This window comes from Oncorhynchus mykiss, chromosome 9 (genome assembly GCF_057628025.1).
Source record: "Oncorhynchus mykiss isolate SJ-2025 chromosome 9, ASM5762802v1, whole genome shotgun sequence".
Lineage (NCBI taxonomy): Eukaryota > Metazoa > Chordata > Actinopteri > Salmoniformes > Salmonidae > Oncorhynchus > Oncorhynchus mykiss.
Window position 1 is genome coordinate 43,595,938 of NC_143030.1, and position 15,943 is coordinate 43,611,880.

The 15,943-nt window shown below is 41.0% G+C and overlaps 1 long non-coding RNA gene across 2 annotated transcripts in view; it reads right to left on the reverse strand.

Moving 5' to 3' along the window:
• Positions 1–13,221, reverse strand: part of LOC149981218 (uncharacterized) — a 92,154-nt gene extending 78,933 nt beyond the window's left edge. For both annotated transcript variants that reach the window (XR_016483268.1, XR_016483267.1), the window contains exon 1: positions 11,967–13,221. This is a non-coding gene — a long non-coding RNA (uncharacterized LOC149981218). The remainder of the gene's footprint in view (positions 1–11,966) is intronic.
• Between the last annotated feature and the right edge of the window lie 2,722 nt (positions 13,222–15,943).

Below are 15,943 nucleotides of genomic sequence, written 5' to 3' on the forward strand. Positions count from 1 at the left end.
GCTAGCTAGCTACATGTCTAAACAAAAGACTCCACTATGCAAGTAACCATGTCAATAGAATGTTCATGATGTCACTGTGACAACTGTCGATAGCCTGTGCGAATTTCCCAGTAACGTCTATCTACTTCGATTTCAGAGCACTCTCATCTGAGTGAGCCAGTGAACAGAAGAACTGGCGAATTTACAAATTTAAGAAAGCTCAAAAAAGTGCAATTAAATTGGCTTGCCAGCAGCACAGTTGCAGTCACCAACACTCTGGATAAGATAAATTCAGCCTAACCACCTCTACTAGGGCAAGGAAAATGGTCAGAGTGAGCTGATCACTCATTTGTGTCTGGAAAGTAGCTAGCTACCTAGCCAATGTTAGCCAGTGCTTGACTGATGTTGTTAGGTCAGAATGCTCGATCAACCTCCACTCATCGTGCGGTCTGAAAGCTCCGAGATCAAAACGCTCTGAATTCACGAACGGACAATCTGACAACCTCTGAGCTTATCAACGCCCAGAGCACACTCTGAGCACACTCTGGCAATCCAGTTTACATTTCTGAATACACACCCATAGTAGGAACCAGCCTTTAGTCTTGAAATATTTGGGTGTTTAGTGCATGGCCTCACATGTGAATCCTTAAAGAGATGGGTAGGGCTAAGGCTTTAGAGGGTTGAATGATGCTGAATGGGTGTATTCAAATAAGAACTCTCCAGTAGGTGAACCAAAACATTCAAGCCCATTTTCTCAAAAGTGAGGTAACAAGTTTATCAACTTTAAAAGCAGAATGACTTTCCATTGTTCCTCAAGTGTAGTGTATGATACACCATTTTCTAGCTCTGAGTCTCTACTTTTAGCCAATGTAAAAAACACAATTTCAAATTTGCTACCTTGAGCCGGTCGGTCACAAATATAAGACAGCCTGCAACCCATCAAGCTGGGGATCGGTAACTCTCTCTCTTCTCTCTGGTGGCTCAAATTTCCCTAATTCCTCCCTATTGAAGAATAAGGTCAAGACTTCCTAGACTTAAAACAGTAATTATTACAACTTCCGGAGGATGTCCTCCAACATATCAGACCTCATTTGCCCACCCAATCAAAGGATCAGAGCTAAGGGTGAGGATCTCCTTCCAGAGAGACATCAGGGACTGTAACAGTCTGTTTCACTGAATCATGGTTCTCTCTAGATATACTGTCCCACTCCAGACAGCCAACTGTGATTCTCAGTACACCGCGCAGACAGAAATAAAGAATTCTCCGGGAAGAATAAAGGCAGTTGTGTATGTTTCATGATTAACTACTCGTGGTGTGATTGTAATAACGTACAGGAGTTCAAGTTCTTTTGTTGACCCGACCATTTATTGTAGCTTGGTATTTTAACAAAGCAAATATGAGGAAAACACTATCGAAATTCTATCAACAAATTGCCTGTAGTACTTGTGCTTCAAAGATTCGACCATTGTTACTCTCACTTCTGGGATGGTTACAAGGCCTTCCCCAGCCTTCCCTTCAGCAAATCAGATCACGACTCCATTTTGCTCCTCCTTTCATACTGGCAGAAACTCAAACAGGAAGTATCCATTCTAAGATCTATTCAACGCTGGCCTGACCAACAGAATCCATGCTTCAAGATTGTTTTGATCATGTGGACTGGGATATGTACCGGGTTGCGTCTGAGAATAACACTGACATACAGTATACACTGATACAGTGACTGAGTTTATCAAGAAGTGTATAGGGGATGTTGATCCCACTGTGACTATTAAAACCTACCCAAACCAAAAACCGTGGATAGATGTCAGCATTTGAGCAAAACTGAAAGCTCGAACTATCGCACTTAACTACGGAAAGGTGACTGGGAATATTGTTGAATACAAACATTGCAGTTATGCCCTCTGTTTGGCAATCAAACAGGCAAAACGTAAGTACAGAGACAAAGTAGAGTCGCAATTCAACGTCTCAAACACGAGACGTATGTGGCAGGGACTCCAGACCATCACGGATTACGAAGGGAAAACCAGACACGTTGGGGACACTGACATCTTGCTCCCGGATAAGCTAAACACCTGGTGTGTACCTTTCCAAATTATGTCCAATCAATTGAATTTACCACAGGTGGACTCCATTCACGTTGTACAGTAGAAACATCTCAAAGATGATAAATGGAAATAGAATGCACCTGAGCTCAATTTCGAGTCTCATAGCAAAGGGTCTGAATACTTATGTAAATAAGGTATTTCTGTTTTATTTTTTTTAATACATTTGCAAACATTTCTAAAAATCTGTTTTCGCATTGTCATTAATTGTTTGGAATTGTTTGTAGATTGATGAGTATTTTTTTTAAATTTAATACATTTTAGAAAAAGGCTGTAAAGTAACAAAATATGGAAAATGGGAAGGGGACTTTCCGAATGCACAGTGTATATATACAGTACCAGTCAAAGTTTGGACACACCTACTCATTCCAGGGATTTCTTTATTTGTATTATTTTCTACATTGTAGACCAACGTGTGGCCATTGCTGTGGTGAGAGACAAGTGCGCCTCTACTGTAATCTCTATCACGGAACCAGAATGAGATTCACTTTCTATAATCTCTCTCCCATTCTCTGCTCTGATAGACATGAGCCTGCAACTCTCATCTCTCCAGCGTTGCACTCCATCATTTATTTAAAGTCATTTAATATTTCCATTAGTTAAAATGTGTTCTTTTAAAATCATAGTGTGCTGGAGGTGCTGCATTGAAATAAATGTGCCAAAATGATAGAAATATCTACTCCTGTCTGCACAGAAAGTGAAGTTCAAAATATTACACCAGAAAGTATAATTTGGCCACAAAGGATCAAGTTTTTTATTTATTTTTCATTTTTAAATAGCTGTGGATTGTGTAGGTTACAGTGTAAACCAATCACAAGGCATAGTCTAGAAGGGAATGTGTAGAAAATAGGCTGATTGTTATGTTGTGGCCATCTGTAAACAGCAGCCAAAACATGCCTTTCGGCAATATTTGAAATACAATCACAGGAAAATCCAGGTTGGAAAGCAAATGGCTCCTTCAGAAAAGAGAAGACTAATCTGTCTGTAGTAGGCTACCAAAATATTTTATTAAAGGTGCTACACATAGGTTTTTGTAGAATATTTCCCATTGTAACTTAATGTCCATAGTATATCTGCAGTAATAGTGGAATGATAGTGTTTCATAGTAGTATTTATCGGCCAGTGATGCGATTGGCTGTGATATTCGCCTGTTGATTTTTCCCGCAGGAGCAGCATCTGTTGTCAAAATCAGCAAGCTGTTTTGACTTTTTGGCGGTGTTACCTAGTGGAAATCAGGTTAAACTGCCAATGTAGAAATCGCTCTGTCATTTCCTGTTTGTTAAAATTCTACACTGTTCCCTCAATTTCAGTTTATGTGAGAAAATGAGCACTGAATAGTGTAGGGAATCATTGTACCTTCTAAATTGAGGTGAAATATATTTTCAATATAAAATAAATATGTTTTTTTACAGCTGAAGCTGGTGGACCAAAACCGAAAGTAAAAGGCTCAAGAACGATTCTCCACTGTGTAAGGGGAAATGTAGTGCTTAATTTGTAAATCGGGAGGTGTCGGAACAAAAAGTGAGTACTAGAGGAAAGTGACCTGGGGAATTCTGAGGTACCGGAAGGCATGAGATTTTTTTTAAATCACAGAGTAAAGCATTGCATGCATATCATTGCATTTGCATAGTGGCATACAGCAGGAGAGTAGAGGCACTTACAGGAGTTGCACACATGGGGAACATTATTAGTTTGCCGAGAGTCCGGGAAAATGTTGGCCTTTTAAAAAAGTATTTCATGCAATTCTACGTCATTTTACGTGACTGGAGTCTTTGGCAGAATCTTTTTTAATACTGTACAAATGATCCAAATGGCAGGCTACTTTGACACTGACAACCTGAGAATCTGAGATGAATAAAAACAACCTTGTCTTCAATCCATCAATAGCCTAGGCCTAGACGTGTGGAGACATATTGCAAGCTACAATATGAGCAAATTATAGTCCTAAAAATGCTTTCCAGTTTCACTGACTCACCAAATGACGCAGCAGCTCACTCGCTGGTGAATGTCGATGAGCTCGTGCCAAAATACTATCTCCCTCTCTTTCTCTTTTGGAAGTTGATTAAATATTTTGGTATCCGACAGCATGGAGTCTTCTCTTTTCAGCAGGAGTCGTTGCTTTCCAACATGTGTTTTGACTTGATTGAATTTTAAAATGTTTTGTCTGCATGCTGTTTTTTCACTGACAGATTTGCCTCGTGTTCCAGACTGTTTATTTTTATTTAACTAGGCAAGTCAGTTAAGAACAAATTCTTATTTTCAATGATGGCCTAGGAACAGTGGGTTAATTGCCTTGTTTAGGGGCAGAATGACAGATTTTTACCTTGTCAGCTCGGGGATTCAATCTTGCAACCTTTCAGTTATTAGTCCAACACTCTAACCACTAGGCTACTTGCCACTAGGCTATTCCTTGTTATTGGGCTACAATCCACAGCTAGGCTATTTTTAAAACAAGCTATTGGTCCTCTGTGGCTAAATGATAGGGCTTCTCATGGTGTAGTAGGCTATTCTGAGTGATTTCATTTTTTTCTGAACAGACAGCAGTAATTCTATAACTTTGGCAAATGTATCTACATTTATCAGGGGTGCTGCATTTCCTCCAGAAACCTTTGCGCAGCTATGATTCTACAGTATAAGGAAATAAAATATGAAGTGCAACACATGCAGGCTCATGTCTATCAGAGCAAAGGGAGAGATCATAGAAAGTGAATCTCATTCTAGTTATGTGAGAGATACCGGTGCACTTCTCACACAGCCATGTGTTTGTCTTAAACAATGTTGCACAAACCATAAAACCAGCCAAGCCAAATCAATTTATAGAATATAATCTACTTTTTCACATTACGTTTTTTTTGTTGGAGTAGGAGAGTTAATGAAGAGCCAACTCAAATGAATTTGGATCGCTTTTATTCAAATTTTTACAGTGCAAAAAGGGAAACTTATTTGTCATGCCACGAGAGATACCAGATACAGCCAAATAGGTTCCGGAACAAAACAGTGGAAATGGGAAAACGGTTGAGGGGGGAGATTTGTTATGAATACAGCCTAGTGCTGTTTCAATTCACCCTAGTGCTGTTTCAATTCACCCTAGTGCTGTTTCAATTCACCTGGCTTCCACATTGTGGAGAAATTCTGTGTAGCATTAACTGTCGAATAGGCCCATTTTACAAAGTAAAACAACACCAGTGAGTGTTCTGCACATCATTGGGCAAGTCAGTGACACTGGAAAACCTGTTTAGGACAATAATTTTGTAAAATCTGTGTCTCTCCACTGTTTAATGGCATAGGCTATTGGTTGCGTTCAAAAACAAGGCCATTTTTATTGTTCTTTGTCTCAAACATGTGTGTGGTATTAAAACAGATTCTGCTAAAGACTCCAAGCATGTAACTTGACGTAGAATTGCATGAAGTGTGTTCATTAAAAGGCCACATATTTCCCGGATGCTAGGCTACTAAAAAACTGTTCCTCATCTGTGCAAATTCTGTAAGCGCCTCCACTATATGCCACTACGCAAATGTCATGATATGCATGCAATGCTTTATTATTTTAAAAAATCTTATAAAAACAAAACAAACGTGTTCAGGTACCTCAGATTCCCTCAGGTCATCCCCCTCTCACGTTCACTTTGTGTTCCGGCACCTTCCAATTTACAAATAGCCTGCCAGAGTGGACGTATCATAATAATACACAGAAAATATAGCGGTAAAACATGGAAATGGTTCCAATGTTTTTTTGCTGTCATAAATGTTTCACGTTGTGAGTTTTACAAACACTTCAAATGAAGTGTGTGTTTGGTGTAAACTTGGCGTGGCGTTTTGATAACTGTGTAATTCTCTCTCGGACCAGGTGGTTGTATCAAATATGTTTGCTTCAATGTACAAAAGAAAAAGTGCGAAATGCTGATTTGCAACAGAGAAGACCTCAACAAGACTACAAATTCCCGCAGGAAGCTAGCTGGAAGTTTACCTTCCAGCTATTGTGTGAGGCCGACAGTCGTTAAAAGAGAAGTTAAGTGTGAAGACAACACAGAAATTGCATCTCTAGCCGACACTGTCAGCTAGCATTCCCCAGCGCGATCAGAGACCTGTGCCCAATCCATGATGAATCCGTGTGCTGTTTTGAAAGGAATTGAATAAAGTGTTGAATTTCTTCCGTCCCCTTTCTCGGTCTTAGCTACTAGTCTTTAAACTTTAGCTAGCTAGCTAGAAGAACAGTAGATCAAAAAAAAAAGCCTAGCTAATTGTTGGTACAATATGCCGACTTCCGTGTCTATTTCAGACCTTATGCCATTTTTCAAGGATGAGCACAAGAGCATAAAAAGGGGAGATAAAGTGTATCCTGTGTCGGTGAGCGTAGCTATTAAGTTCTTAACTCAATGACCTCGACTGACCTGCACCCCCGCACATTGACTAAGTACCGGAACTGTTTATACAGTAGCCTCATTATTGTTATGATATTGTTGCTCTTTTGTTTTTTACTTGAGTTAATTTAGTGAATCTCTTTCTTAAAACTGCATTGTTGGTTAAGGGCTTGTAAGTAAGCATTTCGCGGTAAGGTCTACACCTCTTGTATTCGGCGCATGTGACAAATAACGTTTGATTTGATTGAAGTTAAGCTTGAGCGTCTTAGCAATACAATGTTTTCTTTACAGCGATCAACATTCTACAAGAAAAGACACCCTTAATTCATTATATAATCAGGAACAAGATTTCCCCGTCTACCAGAGTTTGATGAATGATAACTCCATTCTAAAATGGTGTAATTGATTAGAATGAATCAAAAAATCTATTGACATTCAGAATTGGCTTTTGTTTACACATCCAACCAGTATTGTAGTTTCATGACCAGAGAGGTACAATCTTCAAAGGCATAGTTTTTATTTATTCGGAGTGGTACATGCAACCACACGGTCTGGGTTTATAGGATCCTTCCCACTATATGACTAATATGTGATAAAGTGATAAAATAGCAGTTTACCAATTAAAAGTTTATGGAAAAGCTGTACTTGTCCTCATGTGAAAATTCCAGTTGATTAAATATTCTACAGCTGTAATGTCATCCGTCAAATCAAAATGTATTTACAGTGCAGTACAGACTTTTTCCTCATTTTGTTACATTACAGCCTTATTCTAAAATATATATTTAAAAAAAAATACCCCATAACGACAAAGAATAATAAATTAAATATCACTTTTATATAAGTCTTCAGACACTTTAGTCAGTACTTTGTTGATGAACCTTTGGCAGCGATTACAGCCTTGAGTCTTCTTGGGTAATAACACTACAACCTTGGCACACCTGTACTTGGGGAGTTGCTCCCATTTTTATCTGCACATCCTCTGAAGCTCTGTCAGGTTGGATGAGGAGCGTCGCTGCATAACTATTTTCAGGTTCAAGTCCAGGCTCTGGCTGGGCCACTCAAGGACATTAAGAGACTTGTGCCGAAGCCACTCCTGCCTTGTCTTGGCAGTGTGTTTAGGGTCGTTGTCCTGTTGGAAGATGAACCTTCACCTCAGTCTGAGGTCTTGAGCGCTCTGGAGCAGGTTTTCATCAAGGATCTCTGTATTTGGCTCCATTTATCTTTCCCCCGATCCTGACTAGTCTCCCAGTCCCTGCAGCTAAAAAACATTCCCACAGCATGATGCTGAAAACCACCATGCTTCAGTGTAGGGATGGTGCCAGCTTTTCTCCAAATGTGACGCTTGGCATTCAGGCCAAAGAGTTCAATCTTGGTTTCATCAGAGCAGAGAATCTTATTTCTCATGGTCTGAGAGTACTTTACTGTAGGTGCCTTTTGACAAATTCCAAGTGTAACGGATGTGAAACGGCTAGCTTAGTTAGCGTGGGCGCTAAATAGCGTTTCAATCAGTGACGTCACTTGCTCTGAGACCTTGAAGTAGTAGTTCCCCTTGCTCTGCAAGAGCCGCGGCTTTTGTGGAGCGATGGGTAACGATGCTTCGAGGGTGACTGTTGATGTGTGCAGAAGGTCCCTGGTTCGCGCCCGGGTATGGGCGAGGGGGACGGTTCAAATTATACTGTTACACAAGCGGGCTGTCATGTGTCTTTTACTGAGGAGTGGCTTCCGTCTGGCCACTCTACCATAAAGGCCTGATTGGTGGAGTGCTGCAGAGATGGTTGTCCTTCTGTAGGGTTCTCCCACCCCAACAGAGGAACTCTGGAGCTCTGTTAGAGTGACCATCAGGTTATTTGTCACCTCCCTGACCAAGGCCCTTCTCCCCCGATTTAGGTACCATTCCCCAGATCTGTGTATCGACACAATCCTGTCCTGGTGCTCTAAGGACAATTCCTTCAACCTCATGGCTTGGTTTTTGCTTATATAGACAGGTGTGTGCCTTTCCAAATCATGTCCAATCAATTGAATTTACCAAAAGTGGGCTCCAATCAAGTTTTAGAAACATCTCAAGGATTATCAATGGAAACAGGATGCACCTGAGCTCAATTTCGAGTCTCATAGCAAAGGGTCTGAATACTTATGCAAATAAGCTATTTTACATTTGAAAATCATTCTAAAAATCTGTTTTCGCTTCGTCATTATGGGGTATTGTGTGTAGATTTATGAGGGAAAAAAATGTAATTGAATCGATTTTAGAATAAGACTAACGTGACAAAATGTGGGAAAAGTCAAGGGGTCTGAATACGTTCCGAATGCATTTCAAGGTGTTCAAAGTCATGCATAGAAAGGCATGTGACACTTACTGTAACATCATTGCTCTTGGCACGTCTCCATAGGTGACTATGGGGGATTTTCTCTACCAAGTGAATGCCTCTGTGAAGCTCATAAGTGTAGCCATGAAGCCTATTTTGGTGGTTCACAATATCAGCCATATGGATATGGAATGTGAATGGAAGAAGCCAGCCATGTCCAACTAGGTGCAGTCTGTGGAGGACCTGTTCCTGGCCTATGACTACAACCCGCTGTCCCGAGAGCCCACTGAGGAGGACCTTCAGTGTCTAAGGAACCGTCACCAGGGCCGGTTCAGTGGAATGTCATGTCTCCTTGAACCTGAGCCAGAACAACCACTACCCTACCTATCATCCTTGTCTGTACCGAACAAAAAACAAGAGCTTGCAGGCATCCTAGCTGGCATGGCGCTGCCGGTGAAGCAGCAGTAGACTACAGGCAACAGTTGGATAGCGCACCAGCCCCAACTGCCACACCATGAGGAGAGGGAGGTTAATGGCAAGCAATTTTGGAGCCATGGTTAAGGCCTAGCGCATTTCTCCTTTGCTGCTAAAGGGTCCTCAAATCACAGTTGTTGTAGGGAGTGTTGTCTGTAAAGTGGGGCACAGATAACGAAGAGGAGGGCATCAAAGCATTCAAAATGGCTGTGCAGGAGTCAAGCGGTTTGGGATCCTGTGTGCCTCACCGGATGGTCTGGTAGGCACCACAGCAGTGGTGGAGGTCAAGTGGCCCTATGGTGCAAGTGACCTTACCATTGAAGAGGCAGTGAAGTCAAATAGTTTCTATATCATAGAGGAAAGGTCTTACAGCCTCCATAAAGACCATCCTTACAGGCACCAGGTCCAAGGTCAGCTCCACATCACTGGATGGGACACCTGCTTCTTTGTTGTGTGGAACACCAAAGCCTTGATCACCATCCCCATCCAGTGTGACGACCTCTGACAGACTCATATTTTTCCTCCTGTTAGCACTTGTTTTCAGGGAAACCAATGGTCCAAAAATATTCCACAGTTTATACACACACTAGGCTCCCAGAATAGGCTACATTGTATACAAGTTTTACTCAAATCAGCCAACTAAAGTAATGTAGTTAACTTTGGGAAAGGCGGGACACCTCGACAACATCCGGAGAAATTGCAGAGCGTGAAATTCAAACTACAGTATTATAAATATTTAACTTTCATAAAATCACAAGTGTAATACATCAAAATGAAGCGTATAACTTCTTGTTAATCCAGACAAAAGCAAACCATGCAATTGTCTGAGGACAGTGCCCCGCATACAAAACCATGAAAAACATATTTCAACCAGACCGGTGCGACACGAAAGTCAGAAATAGCAATATAATAAATGCCTTACCTTTGATGATCTTCTGTTGGCACTCCAAAAGGTCCCTGTTACATCACAAATGGTCCTTTTGTTCGATAATGTCCTTTATATCCATAAAAACTCAGTTAAACTGGCGCGCTTCAGTCAAATATCCACCCAGTTTCCCTCCATCAAAATGGATACAAAATGAATCCCAAACGTTACTAATAAACTTTTCCAAATAAGTCAAACAAAGTTTATAATCAAACCTTAGGTACCCTAATACGTAAATAAACGATACAATTATAGACGGAGAATCGTTATTGTCTTTACCGGAGAAAAATACAAAAGAACACACTCTTCCACGTGCTTGGAAACACTACAGCCAAAATGGGAGCCACCTAGAAAAACTACAATTTCTGGCTCATTTCTCCAAAAACCAGGCTGAAACTCTTTCTAAAGACTGTTGACTAGTGGAAGCCCTAGGAACTGCAATCTGGTAGGCTGAAATTATATTTTCGGGGGATGGTTTGGTTTGTCCTCGGGGTTTCAACTGCCATATCAGTTCTGTTATACTCACAGACATACTCACAGTTTTAGAAACTTTAGAGTGTGTTCTATCCAAATCGACCAATTATATGCATATCCTAGCTTCTGGGGTTGAGTAACAGGCAGTTTATTTTGGGCACGCTTTTCATCCGGACGTCAAAATACTGCCCCCTACCCCAAACAATTTTCATTGTTAGTTAAATTACAAAGGCTGGTCTGAGTGCATTTCCTCAGTTTCATTCAGTAGTACAACATAATTCAAATGGCATTTTATCATGGGCACAGTGGGCAGTTATGCAGTTGAAGTCAGAAGTTGACATAAACCTTAGCCAAATACATTTAAACTCAGTTTTTCACAATTCCTGACATTTAATCCTAAAACCTCACTGTCTTAGGTCAGTTAGGATCACCAGTTTATTTTAAGAATGTGAAATGTCAGAATAATAGTAGAGAGAATGATTCATTTCAGCTTTGATTACTTTCATCACATTCCCAGTGGGACAGAAGTTTAAATAAACTAAATCAGTATTTGGTAGCATTGCCTTTAAATTGTTTAACTTGGGTCAAATGTTTCGGGTTAGCCTTCCACAAGCTTCCCACAATAAATTGGGTGAATATTGGCCCAATCCTCCTGACAGAGCTGGTGTAACTGAGTCAGGATTGTAGGCCTCCTTGCTCGCACACGCTTTTTCAGTTCTGCCCACACATTTTCTATGGGATTGAGGTCAGGGCTTTGTGATGGCCACTCCAATACCTTGACTTTGTTGTCCTTAAGCCATTTTGATACAAATTTGGAAGTATGCTTGGGGTCATTGTCCAGTTGGAAGACCAATTTGCGACCAAGCTTTAACTTCCTCACTGATGTCTTGAGATTTTGCTTCAATATATCCACATAATTTTCCTGCCCTCATGATGCCATCTATTTTGTGAAGTGCACCAGTTCCTCCTGCATCAAAGCACTCCCACAACATGATGCTGCCACCCTCAGGCTTCACGTTTGGGATGGTGTTCTTCGGCTTGCAAGCCGCCCCTTTTTCCTCCAAACATAACGATGGTCATTATGGCCAAACAGTTCTATTTTTGTTTCATCAGACCAGAGGACATTTCGCCAAAAAGTACAATCTTTGTCCCTATGTGCAGTTGCAAACCGTAGTCTGGCTTTTTTATAGTGGTTTGGGAGCAGTGCTGAGCTGCCTTTCAGGTTATGTCGATATAGGACTTGTTTTACTGTGGATATAGGTACTTTTGTACCTGTTTCCTCCAGCATCTTCACAGGTCTTCACAAGGTTCAACTGTATCTGTGATGTTTAAATGATGTCTTACCCCCAGAGTGAGATAAAGAGTTCATCACTTCCAGCAGATCTCCTTGCTGAGGGTGGTGTTGACCATGCACTGCTTCTAGTGTGGTGAGCCAGATGTTCCACATGTCACTCCTCATGTCTAAAACATGGGGGACAGAAAACAATGTTTTACACATTATTGTATCATATTTGGTGAGTTACTGACCTGTCCGTCCTTGAAACACATTGTTTATCATAACACAAACACACCTTGAACAATATGACAAGTGGTCCCTAAACACCCAATCCTCATGCCTCAATGTTCAGTCTTGTTTCCCAATCAACAGTCTGGATCTGCCTCTTCTGCCATGGTGGATACCTTGTCTGGTAAATACAGGGCCATTTCTCTTTACCAACAGAAAATGTTCGCTACAGACCCAAGTGTTATCAATGGGTTTCTGGTCCACCCATCTGAAAGACAATACTTAAAAAAAACTTTTGCTAGCTAGATAAGTTGATTACAACAATGGTAACATCTATTTTAAAATACCATAACCCACAGACATGACTATAGTAACGGTAAAATAGACTGGGCCTTGGTCTATCTGCACATCTAAAATCATACTATGTGATTGGGACATTTCTTCTGGGATGGAGGAATTATCTGGAATTCTCAACTAGATGATCAGGACATTCTAGGATAATATTTGCCTGAAGAGGTGAAGTATTGTGATGAGCTATGGGACTGTACTTCTGATTCTATTTCTCAAGAGGAAAGTTAAAACCCTCAGCCACGAGATCACTGAAGAGAACCAACAGTGATGGAGGGATCATCTGAAAGGGACAAACATGCAGGGATCTAACATAAGGATTTTGGGCACTGGCCAGCAGACCACGATTTCTACATTCAGGTCCTAAATCTGTGGCGTGCGATGTTTGTAAAGGCAACATTTCACTGCTGCGTCAGGCAAATTTTGCACATTGTCTACTAGTCCAGTCTGAAAAGTACTAGCCTTGGCTAGCTTAATTTCCATCCCTGCTGACATGTCTAACTGACTTCACATGTCACTTGATTAGTCAAGTACAACAGATGTACTCGTGGAACAATACCGTTTCTGTGTTTTGTATGGGAAAACATTGAGCCCAAAAGTCCTTTGTGAGCTAGCTAGCCAACTTTAGCTAATGTAGCTAACTAGCCAAACAATGTGTCTAACTAGTTATCCAACCAGGCAATATTTAGCTAGCTAGCTAATTAATATTAGCTCAGCATTTGTGTAGTCAGACTTTTCTAAGTGGTGACAGCTAGCAACCAACTATCATTGCCCTGGTGCTGTCATATCGTTAAAAAGGTCAAAACAGTCATTATGCTAGCCTCTGTTGGATTTCTTTGCATGGAAGGTATGGAAGCTACAGGTAACTACAGTTGGTAGTTAACTAGCACATTTTCAAAAGCACCTAGCTAAGCACAGATCTTTGACGAAAAACTATTGGAACCATTTCCAGTTTTTACCGTTTTTACCGGTTTTATGGGTATTATGAGTGTGGTACTCAAGAAAGCATTGGTGCAGAGCAAAGTCAAAGCGAATCTGTGTCTCAAGTTCCTCTCACTCTTTAGGTAATGGTATCCTATTTTCTCTAGCTGTGGTCGCACACACTAAGCACATACAGTGCATTCTGAAAGCATTCAACTCCCTTCCCTTTTTCCACATTTTGTTACGTAACAGCCTTATTTTAAAATGGATTCAATAAAAGAAAAATCTAATCGACACACAATATCCCGTAAGGACCTAGCGAAAACAGGTTCAGGAATTTTAGCATATTTATTAAAAATAAAAACAGAAACACCTTATTTACGTAAGTATTCAGACCCTTTGCTATGAGAATCGAAACTGAGCTCAGGTGCATCGTGTTGTTTCCATTGATCACTAGGTATTTTTATACAACTTGATTGGAGTCCATCTGTGGTAAATTCAATTGATTGGACATGATTTGTGAAGACACACACCTGCCTATATAAGGCCCGACAGCTGACAGTGCATGTCAGAGCAAAAACCAAGCCATGAGGTCAAAGGAACTGTCTGTAGAGCTCCCAGACAGGATTGTGTTGAGGCACAGATCTGGGGAAGGGTACCAAAACATTTCTGCAGCATTGAAGGTCCCCAAGAACACAGTGGCCTCCATCATTCTTAAATGGAAGAACTTTGGATCCACCAAGACTCTTCCTAGAGCTGGCTTCCTGGCCAAACTGAGCAATCGGGGGAGAAGGGCCTTGGTCAGGGAGGTGAATAAGATCCCGATGGTCACTCTGGCAGAGCTTCAGAGTTCCTAGATGGGAAAACCTTCCAGACGGACAACTATCTCTGCAGCACATCACCAATCAGGCCTTTATGGTAGAGTGGCCAGACGGAAGCGAATCCTCAGTAAAAGACACATGACAGCCCACTTGAAGTTTGCCAAAATGCACCTAAAGGACTCTCAGACCATGAGAAACAAGATTCTCTGGTCTGATGAAACCAAGATTGAACTCTTTGGCCTGAATGCCAAGCGTCACATCTGGAGGAAACCTGGCACCATCCCTAAGGTGAAGCATGGTTGTGGCAGCATCATGCTGTGGGGATGTTGACAGGAACTGTCAGGATCGAGGGAAAGAAAAACAGAGCAAAGTACAGAGAGATCCTTGATGAAAACCTGTTCCAGAGTGCTCAAGACCTCAGACTAGGGTGAAGATTCACCTTCCAACAGAACAACGACCCTAAGCACACTGCCAAGACAACGCAGGAGTGGCTTCGGGACAAGTCTCTGAATGTCCTTGAGTGGCCCAGCCAGAGCCCGGACTTGAACCCCTCTCCAAACATCTCTGGAGAGACCCAAAAATAGCTGTAAAGTGACGCTCACATCCAACCTGACATAGCTTGAGAGGATCTGTTGAGAAGAATGGGAGAAACTCCCCAAATACAGGTTTGACAAGCTTGTACCGTCATATCCAAGAAGACTCAAGGCTGTAAGTAAAGGGTCACATTTCGGTTTTATATTTTTACACATTTGCAAAAATGTCTAAAAGCCTGTTTTTTCTTTGTCATTATGGGGTATTGTGTGTAGATTGATAAGGGGAAAAAACTATTTAATACATTTTAGAATAAGGCTGTAACGTAACAAAGTACTGAGTAAAGGGTCATATTTAGTTTGTTTTATTAACACATTTTCAAAAATGTCTAAAACCTGTTTTTGCTTTGTCATTATGGGTATTGTGTGTAGATTGATAAGGGGAAAAAAATGGTTTAATACATTTTATAATAAGGCTGTAATGTAACTAAATGTGGAAAAATCAAGGGGTCTGAATACTTTCTGAATGCACTGTACACACTAGCATGCCACTGATATGGTATATACAAGTTTTGATGAGGTAAATACCCTCAAGATATCACAGAATTTACAGAAGAGACTTCACCGTCCTGCCATGTAATCCAAAAAAGGCTTGGCAAAATGATGTTATTTTAGGGTTTAATTTCGTTAATCCCCTCTTGTTTTCCAAAGCGATTGTTTATTTCGGGAAATTAGCATCTGTGTGTGGGTTTCCCGCTCTTAATGATTTCCCTTGCCTTTAAACAGCAGGAAACTCATCCCATTGAAATAACACAGCGCAACCTGGAGAAAAATAAGTGGATATTGAAATTGAAAAGCATGAAATTAATATTTACATTGAGAAGGCAGGAGACAGGGATTTGCTCAGTGGCACAAATGAAGTGCTTTATAGGGGAGATGGGAAATATGGAAATGGAGAGGAAGGTGAGGGGTGGTACCATGCCACATGCTGAGAGACACCACTTCTGTTGACGAGTCAGGCTGAGGTGGACTGGAGTGAGTGGATAAAAGGCAAAGAGGGGTGGACAAGGAGGAGTGCTTGAGCAAGAGTGGCTTGTTTTCAAAGACTCCGTTTACAATGAGCATGTAAATTACTCTAAAAACTGAAACATGCTGGAATATATTTGTCTGAAATGTTTTGAAACCAATATTCAAATA